Source organism: Solanum pennellii, chromosome 1 (assembly GCF_001406875.1).
Source record: "Solanum pennellii chromosome 1, SPENNV200".
NCBI classification, from domain to species: Eukaryota; Viridiplantae; Streptophyta; class Magnoliopsida; order Solanales; family Solanaceae; genus Solanum; species Solanum pennellii.
In genome coordinates this window covers 62,864,138-62,890,088 of record NC_028637.1, presented here as the reverse complement: position 1 = coordinate 62,890,088, position 25,951 = coordinate 62,864,138, and positions in this window count along the sequence as shown.

Here is a 25,951-nt window from a genome sequence, read left to right as displayed (position 1 = left end):
AGGCCCAAGTTTTGAATTAAAGGAAGATTAAAGGTTAAAGTTTTTCACAAATATTTTCACTTCGTTTTAAGACTTAAAGTTAAGGTTGAGCAACGAGTAAAGTTGAGTTCATTTATCAAGATTTGTATAGGGAACTAAGTAGTGCCTCAGAGCTTAAACTAAAATGTTTTTAATCTTTTGAGAGAGAAAGGAAGTTAGACTTCCACAGAGCTTATGGCTAGTTTTAATAGAAGAAAGGGGAAACTATGATTTCAAAAAGAGCTTTTTTTTAAAAGCTAAGTTTTGAGTACTAATCTCAAATCATAGAATCAATATGTTTTAAAAACATGAGATCCAGTACGTGTATATTTTGGGAGTAGTATTGAGCACCGATGTGGGGATGAAAGTTGAGATTAACTCAAGTCTCCATGTAAACCATGTAGCCATCATGGGTAGAAAAGTGTCATATCTTTAGATGAACCCTTTTGATCGTTTACTAGTGGATCCATTAAGCAAGTCAGGTCCTATACTCTGATAAAGTTAGGATGGCTGGAAAGCGTGGGCTGAGTAACGTTGTATCCTCACTGTAGATCTTAAGTGATGGCTGTAGGTTAGAGAATCTCCCATAGCAGTATGGTATTTTCATATACAGTAGTCATTGTATTTTTATATACATCTTAGATATTATTGTATACTTGTATAAATTAAGAGTTTTCTATCATAATTTCATTATATTTGCAATTACGTTTAAGTGTGCATATTGAATACGAGTTAGTAGATCATGAGTTGAGCAGAGCCAAGGTAACTATTCATTCTTACTCATTTTCAAGCCTAAGTGTTGTTTAGCTTTCCAACTTGCATATGGCTACATTTAATGTACTGATGCCAATTGGCCAGCATCGTATCATGATGCAGACGCTGGTAACGAGGATCAACATCCAGCGCACTGTTGATACAGTTGAGCCCTCCAGAGTCAATTGGTAAGCCTCCTTGCATTCGAGAGGACATCTTTTTATTGCTTTCTAGATTAGTTCAATAGAATACTGTAGGTTTGTCCCAAAATTCATTTCAATCAATTTAGAGGCTTCATAGACATTTAGTAGTCCAGTTGTCTTTACTTTTTATTCATAAATTAATAATTTTGGTTGCCATTTTGGCCAGTTTGATTGTTTAAGCTTTTAAAATATTCTAGATAATATTATTGTTCAGCTTAGTGAAGTTCTTTCATTCTTATATGTATGATTGTCCTCTTCCGCTGAGAAGGACGAGTTTGCCTTATATAAACTCAAGGATGTGGCCCAAATTTGGTAGGTCCATTGGAGGGACGATAGGCCGTTAAGGGGTGGTCCAGTAACTTGGGAGGTCTTCAAGGCGGCGTTTCTAGATCGGTTCTTCCCCAGAGAGATGAGGGAGGAGAAAGTGACGGAGTTAATCAATATTCGCCGAAGAGGGGGGAGTGTTCATGAGTATTCTTTGGAATTTGTTAAGTTGTCCAAATATGCTCCTTCCTTAGTTTCCGATCCTAGAGACGAAAGGAGTCGTATGCTACATGACAACATGAACATTTCCCATCTTATGGTCTACGCAAGAAGGGTTGAAGAGGCAAGAGATAATAGAAAAAGTAGAGATGCTAAGAGGTCTAGGTCATATTATGGAGGCTCCTCAAAGAATAGGCTTGAAATACAAGATATTCCTAAATTTAAGAAGCGGGGTTCAAATCAAGTCCCAACAAAATTCCCAATAGCTACGTTTGATAGGGTGTCTAACCCTAAATTTCAGAAGGGAAAAGGTAGTAATTCACCAAAGGAGAAGCCAACTTGTTGAAAGTGTGGTAAAAAGCACTATGGTGAGTGCTTTAAAGGGACAGATAATTGCTTTAGTTGTGGCAAGAGTGGTCACAAAAGGAAAGATTGTCCAAACTAGAAGAGTTATGACAAGGGTAGTGTCCATGCTCAAGCAAGTGGCTCTAGTGATGCTCCGAAGAAGAACTGCTTCTATGATCTCCGCTATAAGAGTGAGCAAAAGACCTCCCCGGATGTGGTGACCGGTATGTTAAAAATCTTTACTCTTGATGTGTATGCTTTACTTGATCCGGGTGATACTTGTTCCTTTGTTACACCACTAGTAGCTAAAAAATTTGATGTTTTACCCAATATTTTGCATGAGCCTTTTTTTATATCTACTCTGGTGGGAGAGTCGGCTGTTGCTAAAAGAGTCTATCGAAATTGTCCTATTTCATTGCCCAATAGAGTTTCTTATGTTGATCTAGTAGAACTCGATATGCTTGATTTTAATATTATATTGGGTATGGATTGGTTGCATGCATGTTTTGCATCCATTGATTATAGGAAAAGAGTGGTGAGGTTTAACATCCCAAACGAACCCGTTATTGAGTGGAAGGGGGAAAATTCTATTTCTAGAGATCGCATCATATCTTGTCTAAAAGCATGTAAAATGATGTCAAAGGGTTGTCTCTCTCATATAGTAAGAGTCCAAGATTTGGATTCCGAAATTCCACCTATTCAGTCAGTCCCCGTAGTGAGTGAATTTCTGAACTTTTCCTAATGACCTTCCCGGTATTCCTCTCGAACGGGAAATTGATTTTGGTATCAATTTACTACCCAAAAAAAAGACCATTTCAATCCCTCCATATCGGATGGCTCCAGCCAAATTGAAAGAGTGAAGGCTCAACTCAAGGATTTTCTTGACAAAGGATTTATAAGTCCTGGTATATATTCATGGGGTGCTCCAGTGTTATTTTTCAAAAAGAAGGATGGGACTTTGAGAATGTGTATTTACTACCGCCAACTCAACAAGGCCACCATTAAGAATAAGTACCCTTTCCCTCGAATTGATAACTTATTTGACCGACCCCAAGGGGCGAGTTACTTTTCAAAGATAGACTTGAGGCCGGGGTATCATCAACTCTCGGTGAGAGGGGAGGATGTACCGAAGACGACCTTTCGGACTAGGTATGGGCATCATTAGTTCTTGGTCATGTATTTCGGTCTCACTAATGCTCCTGCGGCATTTATGGACCTCCTGAATAGAGTATTTTGAAATTTCCTAGATTCGTTTGTCATTGTCTTCATTAACGATATCTTTGTATAATTGAAGTATAAAGATGATCATAGGGGTCATTTGAGGGTAGTGTTGCAAACCCTTAAAGAATATCAAATGTATGCCAAATATAGTAAGTGTGAGTTTTGGTTGAGATCGGTTTCTTTTATTGGGCACATCATTCCTAGTGAAGGAGTTGAAGTAGACCCAAGGAAAACAGAAGTGGTGAAAAATTGGCCTAGACCATTGACTCCGACTAACATTAAGAGTTTCTTGGGATTAGCAGGCTACTATCAGAGGTTCGTGGATGGTATCGCGTCCATTGCGTCTCCTATGACTACTTTGACCCAAAAGAGTAGAAAGTTTGAATGGTCGGAGGCATGTGAGAAGAGCTTCCAATTGTTGAAAGATAAGCTTACTTCGCTCCGCTATTGACCTCAAGGGAGGGTACAAAGGGTTTTGTGGTATATTATGACGCATCTCGAGTGGATTTGGGGTGTGTGCTTATGAAAAATGGTAAGGTGATAGCTTATTCCTCGAGGCAACTAAATTTACATGAGAAAAATTACCCTTCTCATGACCTTGAATTAGCGGTCGTGGTGTTTGCTTTGAAAATTTAGAGGCATTATTTTTATGGGGTTCATGTAGATGTTTTTACCGATCATAAGAGTCTCCAATGTGTGTTTACCAAAAGGAGTTAAATCTACGACAAAGAAGGTGGCTTGACTTGTTGAAAGATTATGATATGAGTGTCCTTATCACCCCAGTAAGGCTAACGTAGTTGTGGATGCCCTAAGTCGGATGACTATGGGTAGTGTATCCCATCTTGATAAAGAGAAAAAGGACATAGCAAGGGAAGCGCATAGGTTGGCTAGGTTGGGAGTGAGTTAGGAGAGTGCTCCGAATGGGGGTGCGGTAGTTCATCATAATACTTAGTCATCATTAGTGGTTGAGGTGAGGTCCAAACAACACTTTGATTTAGCCTTGATGGAGTTGAATGAATCATTTCGTGGCAAAATTAACGAATCATTCTCCCTAGGGGGGGATGGTGTGTTAAAGTACCAAGGGAGATGATGTGTTCCCGATGTAGATGGGTTGAGAATTCAGATCCTAGCAGAAGCACATGTGTCCCGCTACTCTATTCATCAAGGGTCGACAAAAATGTACCATGACCTAAGGGAAATATATTGGTGGGAAGGTCTAAAAAAGAAAATAGCGGAATTTGTCGCTAAGTGTCCTAATTGTCAACAAGTAAAGGCCAAACACCTAAAGCCGGATGGCTTACTACAAGAGATCAAAATTCCATCTTGGAAGTGGGAAGACATCAATATGGACTTTGTAGTACGTTTACCCCAGACCTAAAAGTCCTATATATATTTCATATGGGTTATTTTGGATCGATTAACTAAATCTGCTCACTTTATCCCCGTCAAGTCTACATATTCGGCAGAGGATTATGCAAGAATCTTCCTAGATGAGATTGTATATCACCATGGCATTCCATTATCCATCATATCAGATCGGGGCGCACAATTCACATCTAGATTTTGGAGGTCGTTCCAAAAAGGGTTAGGTACCACAGTGAAGTTGAGCACCGCTTTTCATCCCCAAACGGATGGTCAAGCGGATCATACGATAAAAACCCTTGAAGATATGCTTAGAGCTTTAATTATTGATTTTAAAGGGAGTTGGGATAGGCATTTTCCTTTAGTAGAGTTTTCCTACAACAATAGTTTTCATTCATCCATTTCCATGGATCCCTATGAAGCCTTGTATGGTAGGAGGTATAGGTATACTATTAGATTGTTTGAAGTGGGTGAGCCATCACTTCTTGGTCGTAAATTGATTTATAAGACTTTGGAAAAGGTTCATATCATAAGGAACTGGTTGCAAATGGCCTATAGTCAGCACAAGTCTTATGCCGATATTAGGAGAAGGGATTTGGAGTTTGGATAAGGTGATAAGGTGTATTTGAAAATTTCACCAATGAAAGGGGTGGTTAGATTTGGCAAGAAAGGGAAATCGAGTTCTAGTTATGTGGGTCCCTATAAAATCTTGCAAAGGGTTGGTAAGGTTGCCTATGAATTGAAACTACCTAGTGAATTGCCTTCGGTTCATCCGGTGTTCCATGTTTCTATGTTGAAAATGTGTATCGCTGATACCGAGTCCATTCTTCCTATTGAGGGTCTTGGTGTCAAGGATAACCTGTCTTATGAGGAAGTCCCGGTCAAATTCTAGATAGTAAAGTAAAGAAGTTGAGGAATAAAGAGGTGGTACCCGTTAAAGTATTATGGAAAAATCAATTAGTTGAGGGTTCTACATGGGAGGCCATGGCCGATATGCAATCCCGTTATCCTCATCTTTTTGAGAATTAAGGTTTGCCATTCTTTTTAATCATATAAAAATAACAAATATTTGTGTTTCTTGATTTTTGAGTGAAGTGTTGCAAAAATGGCATTTTGAAAACCTCACAGTAAGTTTTACAGTGAAATCACTATAGTATTGCTATTAAAAAAATCTTGAAATTTTGCTTTTTTGCTTGTTTTGAGTTATGTTGTGCATTTTATATGATGAGTCTTTATGAAATGATAGGTAGCATGCTGTTAAGATGAACTTTGTGCTAATTGAATCATATCATGTATTGACATCATAAATGTTGTGAGAAGGAAATGCCTCATGATGATGTGTTTTGAGCCTTAGGTGTGCTAATATGAGTTTTTATATTTGCATTGTGGAAGTGACATGATTTATGTTAAGTAGATATTGGTGATTTGTTGGGCTGCTAATCTGGGACTATTCCTTCCTTTAAAAGAGTTTTAGTGTCATTAGGTGCTGAATGTTCCTAAGGGTAGAAGAATGTAACACCTTGAAAGTCCAAGACTTATGGTAAAGCCTAACATAGGTGGCATAAAGTCTAAACACTGTTTTTAAGTCCATTTTTGATGAATATAGGTCATTTAGAAGGTCTAAGAACTTAAATGTCTAAAAAAATCCGGGAAGATGGTTCAAAGAGATATTAGTGTGCCTTGGACTTATTACTAAAATTTACGAGTAGGAAATGTACAAAAATGGGTTAAAAGGTATATAATGGGTGTTTGAGTTGGTTCATAATTGGAATGTCTGGGTACGACTCCCCAAGGACCAACCAAGGGCCCTCAAGGAGAACCCCTGCATTGTTATGCAACACTGCCTTGCATTGTGCATCGACGGGACATAAGACCCGGCGTCATGGGCTCGACGGGGTATCTACGCCACCATCTTCTCTCACTTAGAAACATTGTGAAGGCCCTTGTTTACCTAGATACTTTTACACTCGACAACAGGGGTTGACGGGGCATCATAGGCTCGACGTGGCATCAAGGCCACCGTCATCCAATAATTAGAAAAAATTGGAGGAAGCCTCGCCTACAAAGTCTCTAATAGATACGACCGAAGTGCAGGATAGATAGGGGGCTTTCCGACCCATTGACGAACCATCGATGGGGTCTCGTCGGTGAGGGTCAGATTTCATTAATGGATTTTAATGATTTCGTTTAAAAATAGTTAAATGGTTTAGGGGTTAGATATTGATTAAAGGGAAAATAATTAACTTAATTCAACCCTTTATAAATACCCTTAACCCTCATTAACCTAAAGCCAACTCTAAAAAATAAACTCTCTTCCTTCTCTCATATTTCTCTCTCTATAAGAACCCACCATTGAAGACTAGCAAGAACTACGGTTTGTGGATTGGAAAAGGGTGATTCTTCATCAAATTATTGGGAAACATTAAGGTATGGGTTCTATTCACCTTTGAGACCATTTCCTCTAAAGGTTCTTTAAAAATGTATGGGTTTCATTCAATTACAAAGTTGAAGTTATAGATTGAATTGTTAGTGAGTTCTTAGGGTTATATTGAGTCGATTTACATGTAATTGAACTTGTTTATGATAATTGTTGATGGTTTGGTCAAATTGAAGAACATGATCCTATATCCCTAACCCTAGGTAGTGACTTTGACTTATGACTATATGTTTATCATTCAATTGAGTTGGTTGTTTATTAGGTTATTATCCTATGGTGCTATTATGGTTGAATTAAGATGAACAATAGGCCTATCATGCTAGTTGTTGAGATGTAATTTAGGTTATGGATTCTAATGTGAAATTAGCCTATGTATCTTGTTTCAAGTGGTGGTCTAAAGATGAATAGAGTTATAGAGATACAATTGGCCTAGTTATTCTATTGATTATCATTTTTTATGTGATGTTACTCCCCAAATTGTGTTGTGTTATCTGTTGATGGTAAGACCTTCATAATAGACTATGAGAAAGACTTGGTAAGTCTTAGAATCTTTATATTTACTTCCAATTGGGATTAATTGTTGTTAAGCTATGATATTAAATTGGAGTATGCCTTATATTAAGACTATAGGGTGGTATAATGTTGAATTTAAGTGTCTTGACTATGTTGTGAGGTTGATTAAGGTGTGCGTGCTATAAGCAAGATGAAAACTATCAATGTGCCTTAAAATGTTATGAAATGCTTAAGTGTTAACCTCACTTATATGAATTGTGATGAAAGGACTTAAACTCATATAATTCTTATTGAACTATTGATTATGATGCTTATACAAGGGGTAGACCCTATGGCCTAAATTAAGTTATAATTTATAATTAAAGGCTTAAAGACATTTCAAAAAGGGACTCTAGCTTAGCACCGAGTGAACTAGACAGAGAAGTGTCCTTTCCCACATACGAAAGGTAGGAGCACTACATCACTCATGAGATTGGGTATCATAATGCATGGCGCATAAGGTGAAAGCCAACTAAATCTCCTAGTTCTTGAACTATGCTGCCCCCATAGGAATACTAGCTAGTGGATCCACGTAGTTGCTATGTTTTATGTTTTTGTACTACCTTGGCAAGTATGTCCGCCTTCTTACGGTGTAGTGTTTTATGACACCAGATTCCACACTAGCTCATGTGGTTTATGTCGGTTAGGGCAAGATGTTGTCTAGCTTAGTTTAGGTAGGGGTATGGGACTCTACCAAGGCATTGCACTAGTTAGTCTTGAGGGGAGTCTTAGGAGGAAGTTCTTATATTTTTATGTTAAGATAATATATGATGTGTGTGTGTGTGTGTGTATATATATATATATATATATATATATATATATATATATATATATATATATATATATGTATGTATATATATATATATATATGATGACCATATCATATTGTTGATACCATATGTTGATTAGTTCCTTTATAAATATGCCTTGGGTTCTAATGATAATATAAGATGAAATGTAAGCCTCAATGCCAGGAAATGTAAAGTTGGACAGTGGTCATGTTTTCTTGTTGAGGATACTTGATTGAGTAAGGTTATGGGGCTTTGCTTGGTCATTGCACTTGTTGACTTAATAAGAACTTATGAGTAGTGTCTTTTTTATTATGATATGCGTAAATCTTATTCATTCTTGTGATATTATTCCTTAATGTTAGGGTTGTAGTAACTCATGATTTTAAGTATGTTGTGATAAGTGTTACTTGTTTATATAAAGCATGTTTGGTTGATTAGTATGATTTACTTGACTTTGTAGCATTTTCTTAAATAAAAATTCCCTTTTTAGCATTTTTGTTGTGTATGTGCATAAGATCTCCTACTTAGTTTATGTGGAGTACTAACCCCATTTTCTTCCCTTGTCCCAAACATTTTAGGTTCCGGTCGTTGAAGTTGATTTGAGGTTATTGGAAGGAAGACTTGGACATTCTATCATCCAAGTGGTAGGTCCTCATTTTCCCCGAGGACGATGTCAATATTCTCTTTGCGAAGTTATTTAGTTACTAAAAATTTTGTATTGACTCTATTTCCTATTTGAGAAAAAGTTGTATAAAGCCTATATGTGGCTTACTCTAATTGATGTAGGGCTATGCCCAAAGTTATTTTCCTCGTTTTGATGGTTTATGAGATGAGACAAATTTATGCCCAAAGTTATTTTCCTCGTTTGGAGGTCTCATAGGATTGTTTTTGCAAAATTACTTACCCATTCACTGCACTACACCGTACAGGTATTTCATATTCACTTGCTTAATGATTTCTCGTTCATTTGTTTGTGGATTCAAAGTTATTGTATGTGGTTCTGGAATTAGAGACATAATTGAATGTTAAACTTGTTAAAATTCAGTTCCATGTCCCTTAGAATGATATAAATTGAATGGGTTGGGGGTGAACTCTGTCTAAATGAACTCTGCGTGTTCTTTGGTTTGTTGTTTTTCTGATTTGCGACTTATTAGTCTCTTAGAATTCATTGTTGAAATTGGCAAAATATAAGTCCTAGGAATGGCGATTAGTATTTCGCTTGATATTGCATGTTGGGTGTACTCGTTTGTGCTTGAAAGTACTCATTTGTGGGGTAAAAAACAAGCCCAAAACATTGTCTCTGACAAAACGAATGAGACCCTGTCTAAGGACCATCGATGGGGTCCATCGATGGTTCACATTGAAAACTGCTAACTGTTGAACGATAGAAGTTGACTACGGTCCGTCGATTGATCGACGGGTTGTTCTGCACGTCCGTCGATTTTGTCTGGAACTTTTCTTTGTAAGAGTTTCAAAAATTATTCTAAAGTATCAAACAATGGAAGTGGACTACGGTTCGTCGATTGATCGATGGGCCGTTCTTTACGTCCGTCATTTTTGTCTGAAACATTGCTTTTTTGAGATATTCTAAAATTATTCTAAGTGTCAAACGACGGAAGTGGACTACGTCCGTTGATTTATTGATCGGACATTCTGCACGCCCGTCATTTCTAACCAAATGTTGTGAGAAAAGTTGTCTTCTGAAATTTCCTAAGTGTCCATCGACGAACACCATTGACAGACCGTTGTTTCATCAACAGGCTCTCGCTGGTGCCCGTCTTTTGAGTGTGCAGTTTTGCACTAAAATATGAACTATATTTCAAGATTTAGTTTTGCTCGTTCTGTGTGTTTAGGTTGATTACAATGAAACTAGCAACTCTCATTTCAAGTACTAATGGCCCCCACACAAGATATTGCCTATTCCAGGGGACGGTCCAAGTCTCTGGCACCATCCCGGTTGTTGATTGACTTGTATGATGATGAGTGCGATCCTGATTATGTGCCCTCGACACCCGTATGCCGCCACCACTTTCTAGAGTCACTCGGGCCACCCCCAACAAGGTGTCTCCCGGCGTAGTCACTTCCTCCCCATCTGATGAGGAGTGCATATTGACCGGAACACCGTCTGGGTCTGCCTCAGGTTTTGAGGAAGCATCTGGCTCCGAGGAAGCCTCCAATTGTGAGTTGTCCCACTCTACAGTGTCGAATGAGGCCACTGCCTCGGAATCTTGATCTCAGGGAGCCGCTCTCCCAACCGGGGCTTCCCGAAATGCCTTGTTTGATGAGGCCCAGAGTGTAGAGTATGTTTCCGTGCCCTAGTTTTAGGTCCCTGCACCGGTTGCTGATCTGCCCAACCGGTGGTGCATAGAGGGACAATACCACATTTACAGGGATGCCAAGTTGCTAAACGACAAGGGGGTCAGTTGAGCGGTGGGTTCTGACAGGTAGCCTCACACATTCCCTGTGATACATGACTTATTCACCTGCCGCGAGCTCAAGTGGATGGCTAGGAGTGTGCGACCTTACAGCAATTAGATGCTACAAGAATTCTACGCCTCTTATGTGAAGCTCTCCGAGTTTCTTTGGACAGGCGGGCTAACCCCGCAAAATAGGCACCACTCACATATGTCCGAGTTTGAGGCTTCCGGGTGGATAGTTCTTCTCTTACCATTCACCGCTTCCTATTCGGTGAGACCACTGATGCCGGGAGGGTCCCCTCACCCCAGAGTTTGACTACAGTTGGGATATGGTCAAGAATGTCCATTTTCAGTGGGCCATCGATCTTAGAGAGTCCTCCTAGAGGTGGATTTCCCAACAAATATCCATAGACGGTGAGGGAGTGGACTGGGTGATGGACCCGAGAGACCATATCAAGAATCCAACCTCACATTTGCAGCCAAGTTCATCTGGCTTTTGATTCACCACCGCCTGTCCCCGAATGTTGTATATAGTATACATACAAGGGATAGAGCAATTTTGGTAGCAGCTACGGTCACCGGGTTTGAGATTGATTTTGCGAGATTGTTTATCTCCGCCATCCATGTGAGGGATTTTAAAGCCTCTACCACTTACCTATTTGCTTGCATGATTTTTCTGCCTTGTAGGAATGCTAGAGTGACCATTTGGCACATAGATGTCCTACATAGTCCTATCGATTCAGTGGATATTGCTCTCATTAGGGATGAGGCTGATGAAGCGGCACCACGGAGGGAGCCCAGAGTAGATGTGCAGCCATTAGGTGAGAACTCGGCGAATACGGTAGAGAAAGGATAAGGGTTTGATCATGCTACTTCAGAGCGTAACAGTACCGCCGCTATCGAGTTTGCCTTGGGCAGTAGTAGGGCACGGAGTTCCTCCCGATCTTCGTCTACATCAGCAGCACTGGTCTCGATTGCTAAGGTACAGAAGTTAGAGGCCCAAATGGCCACCTTGCTTCACCATATCAAACCTTGGATGCAGAGATCTATTGTTTAGGCTAAGGACCGAATTCAGAAGAAGGTACCTCAGCAGACGGAGAAGAGGATTCAGGCGGTCCACTAGCACCTCGATGCGTTTTAGTTGATAGTCCTACAACGCCCAGCCCCCACCATTGATTTAATGACTCTTCAAGAGGCTGTGGCAAGCCTGCGGGTTGATGTCGATGCTATCCTTGATGTGAGGGTACCCAAGCTTGAGCCACACCTGCGGAGCTTGCGGAGGATACAATGCTTCCCGTATTGCTCACTACCACTACTACACCACCACCCCCGCCACATGAGTGTGAGAACAGGCACTATTTCAGAGACAGTGAGGATGCTCGGTCTAGGAAAAAGGATCATACTAAGATGGAGGCTGCGAGGAGAGCTTCATTGATTGATGAGAAGGCTCGGCAGATGAGGGCTCGTGAACTAGTTGTTGGGGAGTCTTGATCCAGAGTGGAGGATGTTGAGAGGAGCACTACTGAGGGTGCATATATTTTCGTGGGAATCATTTATGGTGGCCCTACTACTGAGGGAGCGGGTTCTGGGAAACCGGACCCGCCAACTTGTTTATCTTTGGCGCTATGCGCCTCAGGTTTGCTTCACCTACCACCTTTGCTTTATTTTCTCATGCATTGGGGACAATTGCATTTATTTTTTTAGTGGTGGGGTAAATGGAGAGTGAGTTCTAGGGTGATGTCTGAGTAGCCTAACTCATGATCCTCTCTTGGTGATTTTCTTGCCTTTGTTCTTTTGCACAATGAGACTGGTTAGTTTACTGTTGAACCAACATGTGTACTATCTTGTACAAAGTATGAATGTGAAATCTGAAGCATGATAGCTAAATATGAATGATATCCCGTTCTAAAGAGAATGCTTGCATGATTAGGCATAATGAATGTTTAATGTGTTGGCTCTAAGCCTGACATAGAGATGTATCATTACATGACCCTCAATATAATACTCGAACTAGAAATCCAATAATCTGATAGGGTATTGAGGTGTTAAGAGAGTGTGAAGAAAGTTTATTATTCCATTGTTGGTACCTAGCTAGAACTTTGTTAGACATTTAGAAAAGGATCATAGGCCCTTGTTCAAATTAGCCAATTTTAGCCAAATTAAAAGAAAACCAAATGAATTTGATACCTTTTTGATCCAAATATTTTGATCTTATAGTGGACCTTTCTTTTCTACCCCAAATCATCTTCCTTGGGTATAATGTATTGGCCCTGGTCCTTCCTTGGACAGGTGCACCTCAACTTAGGCCAAAAACATAAGTTGAGGGTGGCTAAAGCGGAAACTGATCTAATCTTATCCCTGACCCAATCTTGGGTACTGTCTACCTCGACTCATAACAAATCCATAATTTGAGGGTGGCTATTATGAGTAATGTCCCAAAAAGTGCGGATGAAAGGGTAAATGTTAAAAAAAAAAAAAGAAAGAGTGAATCAGAGAAGAGACTCAACGAAATCCATTATCAAAGAAAAAAAAGTGAAAATAAAAGAAGACTTTGAGAAAAAAAAAGTAAGATTCATTTCCACAAAAGGAGAAATAAAGGAGAAAACAAGGCAAAGAGTACGATAAAAGGAAGAGTAAGATATAATAGACAATGAAAAGGGTAGGACGATTATAAGTAATGTCAAGGAGGGCCACAAGTCACTAAAATGTACCCATATGTATCAACCCTGACCCACAGCCTACTTTACAAGCCAAGAAAGTCCTATGGTGATCCTAAGAGTCTAATATGGTGAACTTAAGCAGTGAAAATAAGGGAAGGCCTATGGCGACAAGTACAAATTAGGTGTGATGTTGTTTTGAGCGTGAGTGTTGAATAATGATCCTTCTACCCAAATTTGAAATCACTGTGAGAAAAAGGAGGATATCTTTTGAAGCGAGGCCACTAGTTGCAATATTGGAAAGTTGGTACCTTGGTGAGAGATAAAAGAGTATAGGTGTAGGTGTGTGGCGAGTCTGTGCCATGGTCTGATCAACATAAATGAGCTTAGTGAGCCTAAGCGTAAAAGCATGAAATAAAGCAATAAAAAGTCGGGATTGATAGCCATATGATTGTGAAAGCTTAAATGAGGATACTTTTGTACAAAGGTACTCTGGTGATTTATAGTGCGTCGCTTGAGGACAAACAATGAATTTATGTTAAGGGTGTTGACGTACCGTGGTTTCACGATACTTTCAATGCTTTTTCCTTAAGTTTAGTGTGTGCTTAGGGATTTTATGTAGTAATTTGGATGCACTTTATTTGTGTTTAGCAGGAAAGTTTTCCAAAGCGGAAATGCAGAAATCAATAGAGAAGTGACCCACGAAGCCATCGACGCCCATCGTCCTATCGACGGACTGTAGGTGGTAATCGTCGACTGGAGGTTCAAGCATCTGGAAGCAACTCGGGGAATTCAGACTAAGTGTGGGGTTATGGAAGGATCGACGGACCGTCATGGTATATTATTGATGATACCAGAGACTGCTCCAATACCAAAGATGAAGAAAAGTTTAAGTATGGAAAACGGAGGCATCGACGAACCGTAATTAAATCAATGGACTGTGCTGCTGGTCCGTGTATAGGATCAGAGAAGATGCAACGTGGAGGCTTTGAAAAGATTCTAATGTGGACCGACGAAGGCACTCAATGGTCCGTCGTTTGATGGACGGATTGTCAGAGGGGTCGTCGATTGGAGCTGCATTTTTTGGACAAACTTTCTTTAATTGCTTTCCTTTTATTTTAGGACAATGTTTTTATATAGGTGGTAAAACGTCATTTTTGGCGTCTGATCTTTTATTATTTTCATAGTTTTGTTTTGGAGATTTGACTTTGCAACTTGGCCAATTAATTAAATTTTTCAGAATCAATTCTCAAGTGAATTTTGTTGTTTCAAGTATAATTTCTGGATTTTCTTCAAACTTGTCAAAGTAAGTTCATGATTTATTATTCAACAAATATGAATTGTGTTCTTCTAAGCATTGGTAACTAAATCCAAAACTAGGGTTGTGGGAACCATGGGTGATTAACAAAATAAACCTAGCTAATTAAGAATTCTCAACTAGGTTATTGAATGCATTGATAATTATTTCGTCTAGAAGTCTTCTTAACGAGTGCACGCTTTAGAACTCACCATATTTCCATTTGCAGAACTAAGGGGATAGTTAATAGGAAAAGAATTATCGACATACATTTCGTGGATACTATCTGATAGTCTAGTTTTGGTTGGTGCTAGGTTATAACTAAGCCAAACATCGAATATGATGCTTACTATGAATTAAAAGGTAAGGGTTAGTAATTCAAACACACATAACCGAATCAAGGTACGGGGTGAAATTCTCTAAATGCAGGACCAAGGATTTAGAGATACATAACTTATCACTTTGAATGCAAAACCTTAGGAAAGAATTATTATAAGCTAGGGTTATGGCATTATGAACCTATGGGGAGCACTTACACCCTAGTTTTTCTCATAACTTGATAAACATAAACAATTTACTTTTGCTACTTGTTAGATTTCATAACATGACAACATTTTTGTTTCACAAACCCTATCCCTTTAATTATTAGTTTTCAGAAAGGACTTTACTAAATAGAGGTATTCGTACATTAAAGTTAAGTCTAAATCATTTCCTCGTGGGATCGACCCCAACCTAATAGTTGGGTTCTTTACTTGATACGGCCGCTTATACTTCTTTAGGGAAGTGTAATTTGAGTGTATTAGGGTGCTCCTGTCTTGTTTGTAAGAAAGAAATATGTGTCCCTTAGGATGTGTATAGACTACCGACAATTGAATAAGGCAACCATCGAGTATAATTGTATAGATGCGAATGTTGGGAGAGGTATACTGGAGGTTCAAAGTTGTCCACCAATTGGAGGAGGCTCATTGCTCCAGATATTCCATTCATACAGGTTCCACCAAGATGTACCCGATTTAAGAGAGGTATATTGGTGGGAAGGCATGAAGAAAGATATTGTTGAGTTTGTTGCCAGGTGTTTAAATTGTCAGCAAGTGAAACTGGAGTTCCAAAGGCCCTGAGTTTAGCTCAGAATATAGAATTTATGAGATGGAAGTACGAGATGATTAATATGGACTTCATCACAGGCTTTCCAAGACCTTGAGGCAACATGATTATATTTTGGTGATTCTGGACGAAATGAAGAAGTCAGCCCATTTCTTGCCAGTAAAGACTACCTATTAGGAATAAGATTACGCCAAGTTGTACCTTCAAGAAGTGGTGAAACATCATGGATTTCCGGTCTCCATTATTTAAAATAGAGGTGCACAATTAACTGCACAATTGTGGAATTCTTTCCGGAAAGGTTTTGGTTCAAAAGTGAACTTAAGCACTATTTTTCATCCTTATACGGATGGAAAAGCAGAGTGTACTATCCTTACCTTAGAGTATATGTCGAGATCTTGTGTGGTCGACTTCAAGGGGAATCGGGATGATCACAAACCTCTCATTGAGTTTGCTTGCAACAACAATTACCATTTGAGCATCCAAATGGCTCCTTATGAAGCTATATATGAGATAAGATGCAGATCTCCTATTGGGTGGTTTGAATTTGGTGAAGCAGGGTTGATAGGACCCGATCTAGTTCACCAAGCTACAGAGAAGGTGAAAGTGATTCACAAAAGGGTGAAGACGGCACAAAGTCACCAAAAGTCCTACACAGATGTTAGGAGAAGGCCATTAGAGTTTGAGGTGGATAATTGGGTGTATCTTAAGGTTTCACCCATGAAGGGTGTTATAAGGTTTGGTAAGAAGGGAAAACTTAGTTCCCAGTATATTGGTCCTTGCAGAATCTCCAACAGAGCGATAATGTGGCTTATGAGTTAGAGCTACCGCAAAAGTTAGCAGCGGTTCATCCGGTATTTCATATTTCTATGTTGAAGAATTGCTTAGGTGATCATTCATTGATAGTACCAACAGAGAATGTTGCGATTAAGGATAATCTATCTTATGAGGTAGTTTCGGTTCAAATTTTAGATCATCGAGTTCACAAATTGAGTACAAAAGAAGTTGTTTTACCAAAAGGTCCTTTTGACCAACCAATTTGTTGAAGAAGCGACTTGGCAAGTTGATAAGGATACGAAGAAGACATATCATATCTCTTTGAAACTGGAGAGAATGCAGATCAAGGTACTAAATTCTCTTTTTAGAACTTATAAGACTATGTGTAAGCATGTTATTACTTGCTTTTGTTAGTTGAGTGTTGAAATGGTGTTACTAGCCTTAGCTTAGTGAAAGAGTTCTCATTCGAGGATGAATGTGCCCAAGGGGGAGATATTGTAAAATCTAGTAACTTCAAACAACTAAGTTTAGGCTAAGAAACCAAGAATAATCATTTTTTGAAATAAATAGGGAAATATGGAGAATTTGCAGGTTTCAAAAGTGAGTTTTGGTCATTTTTAAACGGCCATAACTTCCAGCTCAGAAAATTTTAGGGTGAGTTATTTATATATATGGAAAACTCATGGAAAGATCTTTCCAACGACATCGATTTGTGAACTTTCCAGGTCGTATGAGTGAGATATGACTTTCAGAAGTTGGGTTGTCGGACAGAGGAAAGTCCAATCTGGATTTGTTAAGGGTGTGTTAGTCTTTTCCTTACCCAATTATTTAATTTCGTTTTTGGGTAATAAGTTGGTGTCTAAGATGATCCCATTCCGTATACGCATTTAGAAAAAAAGTTAGGGTCTTGAGAGAAAAGAAAAGACGAGGAGAAAAGAGGAGAAAGGAGAAGAAGAAGCAAGAACACCAAGAGTTGTTGCTTGGATTATGTCGGGGGCAATCCCTTTAATGTATGTGGGATCTTTTGTTTTGGGTTACTTCACCAACCCACCAATTTAGTTCAATTCAACAAATTTATGGGTTTACTTCATGTTAGAAGTTAAGATCTTGAAATAAAGTTTTGCTTTCTTGTTTATTGGATTGTTAGTTTCCATTGTTGGTTTGATTATTCTTTCTTCAAGTTAAATTTAGTATAATTCAGTATATTTTGATAGTACTAAGGCTTCCCAGCGTTTAGTGGAAGAACTCGGAAGTTTGGACAGTTTGGAGATAGAAAACGACTTGAAGAATTCATCAGATGCACCTTGGAAGGGGCAAGTGCAGCGCGCCTGCAATGCGCCAGAAATTGGCCTCAGTTAACCAAGGCCTGGCAGTGTGAGCCACTAGTGCGCTTGAGCCAGACATCAATAAACTGAGGCTGGCGTGGTGCGCCAGCAGTACGCCCAACCCGACGTTTTTCGTCTAATTTTCATAGTTTAGTCCTTTTAAGCCCTTCCAAGGTACAATAACACATTCCGATGATTCTAATTACTTCAAATAATTTATAAATACCTATAAATCATCAAAGAACTTAATTTGAAACTTTGAATGCATTATCTATTCAAGGAAAGTTTAGACCAAAGTCAAGAGAGCTAAGAAGTAAAGTCTAAAGCTATGAAATAAAGTTTCTTAATATTTCCAGGGGTCTTGTCTGAACGTTTTAACTTCGTTTCAAGGCCCAAGTTTTGAATTAAAGGAAGATTAAAGGTTAAAGTTTTTCACAAATATTTTCACTTTGTTTTAAGACTTAATGTTCAGGTTGAGCAAAGAGTAAAGTTGAGTTCATTTATCAAGATTTATATAGAGAACTAAGTAGTGCCTCAGAGCTTAAACTAAAATGTTTTTAAACTTTTGAGAGAGAAAGGAAGCTAGACTTCCACGGAGCTTATGGCTAGTTTTAATAGAAGAAAGGGGAAACTATGATTTCAAAAAGAGCTTTTTTTTAAAAGCTAAGTTTTGAGTACTAATCTCAAATCATAGAATCAATATGTTTTAAAAACATAAGATCCAGTACGTGTATATTTTGGGAGTAGTATTGAGCACGGATGTGGGGATGAAAGTTGAGATTAACTCAAGTCTCCATGTAAACCATGTAGCCATCATGGGTAGAAAAGGGTCATATCTTTAGATGAACCCTTTTGATCGTTTACTAGTGGATTCATTAAGCAAGTCAGGTCCTATACTCTGGTAAAGTTAGGATGGCTGGAAAGCGTGGGCTGAGTAACGTTGTATCCTCACTGTAGCTCTTAAGTGATGGCTGTAGGTTAGAGAATCTCCCATAGCAGTATGGTATTTTCATATACAGAAGTCATTGTATTTTTATATACATCTTAGATATTACTGTATACTTGTATAAATTAAGAGTTTTCTATCATAATTTCATTATATTTGCAATTACTTTTAAGTGTGCATATTGAATACGAGTTAGTAGATCATGAGTTGAGCAGAGCCAAGGTAACTGTTCATTCTTACTCCTTTTCAAGCCTAAGTGTTGTTTAGCTTTCCAACATGCATATGGCTACATTTAATGTACTGATGCCAATTGGCCAGCATCGTATCATGATGCAGACGCTGGTAACGAGGATAGACATCCAGCGCACTGTTGATACAGTTGAGCCCTCCAGAGTCAATTGGTGAGCCTCCTTGCATTCGAGAGGACATCTTTTTATTGCTTTCTAGATTAGTTCAATAGAATATTGTCGTTTGTCCCAAAATTCATTTCAATCAATTTAGAGGCTTCATAGACATTTAGTAGTCCAGTTGTCTTTACTTTTTATTCATAAATTAAAGATTTGGTTGTCATTTTGGACAGTTTGAATGTTTAAGCTTTTAAAATATTCTAGATAATATTATTGTTCAGCTTAGTGAAGTTCTTTCATTCTTATATGTATGATTGTTCTCTTCCGCTGAGTTAAGTAAGCCATTTCAAGGGTTCGCTCCAGGCCAAAAATGGTCACAGAGTGTAGTCCCGCCCAGGGTGTAGGCTTGGGGCGTGACACTACAATTCAACCAACAGGAATTCAACTACTGTTCTTCAAGAACTTCAGTGTTCATCACTTCAGTCTACTAAAAATTATCTAAATTAAACAAATTGGTGTGAGGGTAAACTAACCCAACACAGAATAATCTCTCATACCTTGATAGGGATCACCCGTGAAGAATTCCATTTGCAAAACCTTAGCGTTCTTGATCTTTCTCCCTTCTTATTCTTCTCTTCTCTTTTCTCCCAAGCCCAAAGTGTGAATAACATTTATAAAACTGACTGAAGGCTTAGTTTTACCCCTAATAAAACTTTAGAACGAATTAGGAAATACTTGTGTAAAATGACTAACTTACACTTACTAAAATTCATATTGGACTTTCCTTAATTCAATAGCCCAACTTCAGAAAGGCATATCTCCCTTATACGATATCAAAATCGTGCAAACTGGACGCCGTGCGAAAGATCTTCCCGAGGCATTTCAACAATATAAAAACTGACTCGAAATCATCCTGAGCTAGAAGTTATAGATGTTTAAAAATACCAAAACTTACTTTTTAAACTTAAGAAATTTTCCAGCTTTTGTCCCTTTCTTTACAAAAGTGATTATTTTTAGTTTCTTATATTAGTTTGAGATATTTTGGGTTGCAAGATGTTAGACTAAGCGTGAATAACTTTTCTAAAACTTACATAAGGCTTAGTTATATCCCTAATAAACCTTTTAAAACAAATTAGGAAATAGTTGGGGGGGAAGACTACATTACCCTTACTAAAATCCGGATTGGACATTCCTTAATTCAACAGACAAACTTCCGCAAGGCATATCTCTTTCATACAATATCGAAATTGTGCAAACTCAGCGTTGTTGGAAAGATCTTCCTAAGGGATTTCCAACCATATAAAGAACTGACTCTAAAGCCTGCTGCTCTAGAAGCTATGGTCGTTTTAAAATAAGCAAAACTCACTTCTTACACTCAGGAAATTTTCCAGATTTCACATTTTCTTTCCAAAAGTAATTATTTTTAGTTTCATAGCTTATTCTTAAATATTTCAAACTACGAGATGTTACAGTTTAGCATTCGAACTCGCATACTGGTATATTCAATGTACTGATGTATGTTGTACTGCATCGTATCATGATGTAGACACTTGTAACTATGATTGGCATTTGGTGCACCGTTCATCCAGTGAGCAGGTCAGAGTCAGTTGGTGAGACTTCCTTCATCCCGAAGGACATCTCCACCAGTAAGTTATTTTCTTTCAATTTTCAGTTATTAGAATGATTGGAGGTCTTCTCCCAATATCCATCTTTACTCTAGGGGCTTCATAGATAAATAGCATAGTTTTTTAGTCTTATTTATTTCATTTCTAAATGTGTAAGACATGAGTTGCCACTTTGGAAAAATTAATACTTCAAAGTTATTTTCCTTGAGTTATTTCTCTTGTGTTTAAGTATTCTGCAAAGTAAACAAAGTCAGGTTGTCAAGGGTTCGCTTGGGGCCAATAATGATCTTCGAGTATAGGTCACGTTCATGGTGTAGGCTCGGGGCGTGACATTAAGTGGTAGAAATATTATGATATTATTCATATTTATTAATCTTTTTTGAGCGTCAAAACAATATAAGAGAAAATACATACACTCTTAACAAGTAAAAGATAGACCATTTTTAGACTTATTTTAGCATGTGTGGTGACCCGCACAATCTTTTATTTTTTTAATATACAAAATCATATATGTATCTATATACTAAAACCAGGATTCCCTTTTAATTTATTTTATTTCCAAAACTAGTCTTCTTCAATCATGAAAAGTTGTGACTTTTATGCAAAATTGTGACTTGTATGAAACTTTGTCACTTTTAAGAAAAGTTGTTCCTTTTATGAAAGGTCATAACCTTTCCGAAGTGTTTTAACTGTTCCAAAGTGTTATAACCTTTCGGAAAGGTTATAATTCTTATGAAAAGTTACGACTTTTATGAAGAGTTGTCACTTTTATGAACAGTTGTGACTTTTAAGAAAGGTTTTGACCTTTTCAAAGGGTTGTAACTTTACCAAAGAGTTATAACATTTCTTGTAAGACACAATAATCATTTGTTCACACAACCCTTTATTTTCTATAAATAGTGGACTTTCCTCTCCTACCTTCTAAGTTTTACCTAGGTGGTAATTTTTATTCAATAGACCTTTAAATTTTTATATTTGAACTTCTATATATTTTAACTTTAATTTCGTAATGATCACCTGTAGGCTGCAAATTGTGTTCGATAGTAACTTATGATTTGTGAATTATAAAACTTAATCATAATTGCAGATTCTTTGGTTGTAGAACAAGATAAAGAATAAGTACATGTAAAGCGATGAAACTCATTGTATGTGAGGCAAGTCCTGAAGGGATCAAGATTGTTGGCATTATGAAATCATGTTAGTAATCATATGTTTTACACTTTCCATTTCTTTTACACTTCAACTGCAATTAATTTGAATTGTATGAACAAGTGTATTCTTTTGTCTTGGTTTCTTTACTCTTTTTATTGATTAGAATTGATGGTGTATCGAAAACAAACTTCTTATCCTCCAAGTTAGTAGTAGGCTCTGTGTCCACACTATTCTTCTCATACCTCACCTTTGAGAATACAATGGAATAAACATTTGTTTGTGGAACGTTTTTAATTTTATAATTTAAAATTCCTCTATTAGAAAATGAATATTGTGAATAAGATTAATGTGGACTATATGATGTTTCAAGTTTTTTACATCCATATTATTTTAGTGGAGCTAATAGAGACATAGTGTGTGATCTGTATCATTAATAAGGTGTATAAAATCAGACTATTTTAATCGAATTATTTGGTGTTCAATTTGTTTCTACAAATTAAGTTGATATAAAATAATTTGGTATAGTCATAATTTAAAGGAGAGGCTGCGTGGAAGATTGATTGATATCAACGATAAAATGAACAATTACACCGTGTAAATAATGTATATTCAGATCCGTCTTAAGATTTAGAGTCAAACAAGTTGTTTTTATATTATTTAACAAAATTGCAATGTTGTGGAATGTATACAAGTTCCTATTTTTCAATTTTCCTAACAACATTCGAAAGAAAGCATTTGACCCTGGATTTTTAAGCATTACCCTTGAATCATATTTGCTTAATTATCTTTAAATTGAACTTACGTATTTTAGGTCCTTCGGACGTTAAATGAACCTTATGAATAGGTAGTAGGGTATTTTGGTAAAGTGTTTAAGAATAGTATTGGATAGATTGTATAACAAATGTTGACATTAGGTATCCTAAGATTTTTCTTATCTATTGTAGCTCAACAAATGATTTCTCATCTCATCATTAATATTAAGTATACATTATTCTCAATACTTTCATTAGAGTGTTCATTTGAGATTGTTCTCATCTTTCAAATTTGCCTCTTATCATGTTTTTACCACATTCATTAACATTAGCACATTTGATCTTCATAATTACTCACCTTTTTTTATGTGAATGTTCATTTCATCATATGCTAGTGTACTTGGCCATTTTTGTGTTTCACACTTTTACTTAACCCTTCTAGGGTTTCATCATTTCATTACATAATATTTATTTCATCGTATGCCAATCCACTTAGCTATTTAGTGTGTTCTACATTCGTACTTAACCCTTCTAGGGTTACATCAATCTATTACATACATGTTAGGTTCACTTATTTTTAAATGTATGCTAGACTTATGGGTCCATGCATACAAACCATGAGGCTTCATTCATAATTTGTTTAAGTGATTCATTTCTTCCTATGATTATATGGTACAAGACTTATGCATCTTGTATGTATGCCAAGATCTTGTTTTCGATCGAAGTAGGTAGCATTATTCTTGAACATTTAATTCACGTATGACTTATGTATCAATACGGAATTTGGGCGAGGGAACCCGGTTCCAAATTCTACCTTATATTTTTTAGTCATTTTATTTTGGTCCACACGGCTTGGGAACCCAAGATAAGGCCCCAATACCTTCATTTCATTTTAATTTCTTTTCTTTAAATTTTCTCGTTCTTGGGCGAGGGGTTGTGGGATCGAACCCACACAACCCCTTTTATTTAAATTTCTTTTTCCTTGACTTTTTCGAGTTGACCGTGAGGGTGTGGGATGGAATCCCCACAATCTCACTTTATTTTTCTTTTTAAATTCCCTTTTTCCACCTAGAGGTTGTGGGTTCAATTCCCACACGCTTTCATCCCAATAGATTGTTCCTAGAATTCCCACCTCAACAAACATAAGGGCTTTCATCTCTTATGTATATCCACTCGGTGCTAAGAATTATTTCCCTTAAATACATATTAAGTCCTCACATAAGTTATTAATCATGGAAGAATGTCTTCACGCTGAATCCAACGTAATTCATAAGATAGCTCCCCGAAAACAAACCTCTGGCGGTGAGCATCTGCATCAAGCTACTAGTTACCATGAATGTATAACCCTGTGGTAGAGGAGGTAGGACAAGAGTCCCATCAGAATTGGTGATGTTAACATTGTCTCTATAAAACTCTTGAGGGCGTGAGGCGAGAGGTTTCCTCCTTAAAGCACCATCACCAGGCTTCTCCACAATCACTTGGTTATGAGCATCAATTGGCGGACGAAGTTGATGGTTGATCCCATCACCTAGATTTGTGCGATTCTGCTGATCATTCATTTGTTGAGTGAACGATTCAGTTCTATATCTAGTTGAAGTATTGGTTCTCCTCGACTCCGTGTACTTGGCATACACTAGACCAAGACTTGAAAGACACAAAAACAAAGAAAAAAGGTAAAATTAGGAAATTATTGACTAAAATGCAGTAATTGATATTAAAGTTACACTAAAAGCCACTTTCCCCGGCAGCGGCGCCAAAATTTGATACGCTCAAATTACACTTCCCTAAAGAAGTATAAGCGATCGTATCAAGTAAAGAACCCAACTATTAGGTTGGGGTCGATCCCACGAGGAAAATGATTTAGACTTAACTACAACGTACAATTACCTCTATCTAGTCAAGTCCTTTCTTAAAACTAGTCATTAAAGAGGGTTTTCTTTTTTAAAACAAAAGCGTTGCTATGTTGTGAACTCAAGCAAGTAACAGGAGTGAATTATTGGTGTTTATCAAGTTGTGGGAGAAACTAGGGTGTAAGTGTACCCCATAGGTTCATAACGTCATAATCCTAGCTATAACAATTCTTTCCTAGTGTTTTGCATGCAAATTCATAAGATATGTATCTCTAAATCGTTGGTCCGACATTTAGAGAATCTCGCCCCGTACCTTGGTTCAACTACGTATGTTTAAGTTACTAATCTTTACCTTTACTTCATATTAAGCATCATATTCGATGTTTTGCTTAATTATTACCTCACACCAATCGAAACTAGCCTATTAGATAGTATCCATTAAATTTATGTTGAAAATTCTTTTCCTATTAACTACCCCCTTTGTCCGGCAAGTAGCAATAAGGCGAGTTCTAACGCGTGCACTCATTAAAAAGACTTCTAGACGAAAGAATTATTGATGCATGAAATAACCTATTTGAGAATTGTTAATTAGCTAGTTTTATCTTGTTAATCATCCATGGATCCCACAACCCTAGTTGTAGATTTAGTTACCCATGCTTAGAAGAACGCAATTAATAGTTGATGAAAAATTAATTATGAACTATATTTATCAAATTGGAAGAAAATCCTGAAATTCAAGAGTGCCTGGTTTTAGCAAATATTAAAGAATTAAAAATGTACATACTCCCATGATAATTTTTAAACAACAAATGAAATACATCGGCAATATCTTGACTATATTCGCTTAGATAGAAACAAAATGGAGATAGCATAAAGCAATGAAGAAATCTCATAATGTATCACGAGTCATTACGCATCACCCCTAAAAATTATTGCCTACATAAACTTCACAAAGCACTCTAGTGTATCAAGTTAATAAAGGTCTGTTAAATAAAGGATTAGTTGAGTAATACTTACCACACACCGAGAGAAAAGTGAAACACAGGAGCGAACCACTATCGCAACGAAGTCGAGATTCTGTAAAGTTAATGGCAGAAACCATTAATTAAATTTGATATAAATGCTTGATATAAATGCAAAGTCTGATTTTGAAGAACAAATTATAATACTCTAATTTAATGTGCTCAAATATGCTTCATATAGTGGACCCTACATGTTTTGAGATTTGGACATAAATGCTATCATTGTTATTTATGTATCTCAAGATTGCTGATTGTTGGCTATTAGATATCAGCAAAATTCTACTTTCAGAATGTCTTGATTAATTTTGTCAAGAGTATAATTCCTATAGATTGAATGAATAACTGAAAGTAATGGACTTTTATGTGAGTAACATGAATAAGACACTCACAACTATTCATTTTTTCATGTCCCCATGTTCTCCTCCAGTTATGTGGTTAGCTTTTGTCAACACTAAACAAAAGAATGTTACTATTTCTAATATTTTATTTAAAGTCAACAGCCAAAGAAGAAAACACAC